The sequence below is a fragment of the Gossypium hirsutum genome, chromosome A11, assembly GCF_007990345.1.
Source record: "Gossypium hirsutum isolate 1008001.06 chromosome A11, Gossypium_hirsutum_v2.1, whole genome shotgun sequence".
In the NCBI taxonomy this organism is placed as follows: Eukaryota; Viridiplantae; Streptophyta; class Magnoliopsida; order Malvales; family Malvaceae; genus Gossypium; species Gossypium hirsutum.
In genome coordinates, this window is record NC_053434.1 from 31,847,549 (window position 1) to 31,849,891 (window position 2,343).

The following is a 2,343-nucleotide window of genomic DNA, read 5'->3' on the forward strand; positions in this document are numbered from 1 at the left end:
TTATTTGTAAAAATAACATGGAATGAGTAATGTATACAAGATTAAATTAATTTAGCTATATATGTACAAATATATATAAAAGCATTTGGATGAAATACTATATAATATATTAAAATAATATGATATAAAGAAGAATTTCAAAATAATAATTTATAAACACAAAAACGAAGTTCCTAAAATAACTTTACATATACATAAAAGCATTAAGTAAATTTTAAAACAATAAGTATTTTAAATAGAAAATTCCACCAAAATAATATACGTACAAATATACACAAAAATATTTAAATGAGATATTATACAAAATGTTATATAAATAATATGATAAAACAAACTTCAAAATAATTATACAAATAAAGCCAAGCAAAATTATCGAAATAGATTAACACATACTTAATAATATTGACTGAATTTTAAAAATATATATATAAATGTTTCAACTAGAATGCTCAATCAAAATACTATACGTGCACCAATATATATATTAATAAAATTTTATACACAACGTTAAAAAAATATAATATAAAAACTTCAAAACAATAATTCTTTTAAACAGAGTAAAATTATTAAACTATTTTCAATACATAAAAAAAATTAAAGGAATTTCCTCAAAAACAATGAGTTATACAAATAGAAAACCTAATTAGAATAAATTTAAAATGAACGGGGATAATGTATAAATTTTTGAAATTGAACTGAGGATTAACGCACAATGTGCACAAATGCCAAGGGACTAAAGCTGGAAATAATCCTGGTCCCAAAACGCAAGGCTTAAGCGCGGGCTGAATTGATGCAATATCCTAATTCCGGGTGCAATTTTAAAACAAATAAAGTATGAATAGGGCCTAATTCAAAATCAGCGCGAAGGAGAAGGGCCATGTGCGAAATTCCCCAATTTAAACAAAGGCACGCGGATCCAGCCTACTAAGCGGGTCAGCGCGCAGATCTTACCCTCTTGGAACGGTGCCGTTTTTAGTACAGCCCTTAAACCCTCATTTTTGCTCCTTTTCTCCTATTTTCTTTTCCAATTGCAGGCCGCCTTTTAACAAACATCTATAACCTAAAATCAATCTGCTAAGGCTTCATTTAGTAGCCGCTGAACCCACCATTCAATTTGATGGTCGACGGTGCGCGAGCAGAGACCCGATCTTGCCAACAAATGTCACCCATGGAAATCTGGTAAGTTAATCCTTCTCCTTTTCTTCGTTGAAAAAAACTCACATAATGTATTATTCTTTCTAAAAACAAAGCAGAAATTCAAAAGAAAAGAAACATTCGACCCTCGCCCCGAATCTCTATATTTTTGAGATATGTGGGCGTTCATTGGTGTCGATTCAAGTATTTTCATTTTTTCATGGTAATATTGTGAGCAAATTGAAAGAAACAAAAAGAAATAAAAAGATTTTTGGGATCACCTTTGGATAATTTTATGACTGCTCTTTTTTAATATTTCGTATGTATTTCAGTGTGCGTAGTATGCGTGTGTAAAAATTAAAGGATTACATCAATGGCTTTTTATAGCCGGATTTACAAAATAAGTAGAAAATTGAAAATCCTATTTTCCTATTGTCATTTGCTGTGTATTCTGATTTATTCTTTTGCAGGTTCGGCCATACAGAGGAACGAGGGGAGGCATGCGTGAAGGAGGCCGTGCGGGGAACCACTCGTGGGAGCCCGACCCTTTGGCACTATTCTAGCATATTCTAGAAGTTTCTCGGCTGCCGAGTTTCTTTGGGTTCTATTAGGTCTCGAATTTGGGCTATTGGAATCGGGTTTGGGTATTGAGTGGATAGCTTGGGTTTTAATTTAAGCCCGAAATTCTGTACATGGGTTAGGATTATTGGGTCATTAGGCTAGATTTATTGGGTTAAAGATTTTGTATATAATTGTTAGGATATAAATTTGGGTTTCATTTAGGCCCTGAATTTTGTAAATGAACGTTGGCCTCATAAACATTTTAGTTTATTTATTTCTATTTGATACACATATTTTTTGGTTTTTGGTTTTTGATTTATTATAGGCCCGGGCAAATTGGGCCTATTACACATATTAATCACAAGTAGTCTCATTTCAATTTATCTTTTTTTTCAATTCATTTCATATTTTTTCGTATTAATTAGAAGTAGTTTCAATTACATTTTATTTAATTTTTTTCATATTTTGTTTAAATTTGTTCTCAATTTAAAAATCATTCCATTTCAAAATTTTAAATTTCATTTAAATTCAAAAATTTTCTTATTTCATTTTTTTTGGGGGGGGGGGTTTAGGCCTGACCTGTTAGAGCACATCGTAGTAGGCCTAGTGCCTGTAGGTCGTTTGCTGGTGCCGACCATTGAAAGCTCA

General features: G+C 31.3%; 1 long non-coding RNA gene across 1 annotated transcript; it reads left to right on the top strand.

Annotated features, from left to right (window-relative positions):
* Positions 1 to 927: 927 nt before the first annotated feature.
* Positions 928 to 1,982, top strand: LOC107897706 (uncharacterized). Its single transcript, XR_001684255.2, has 2 exons — positions 928 to 1,179; positions 1,605 to 1,982. It is a non-coding gene; the product is annotated as an uncharacterized lncRNA (long non-coding RNA).
* The last annotated feature ends 361 nt before the right edge of the window (positions 1,983 to 2,343 follow it).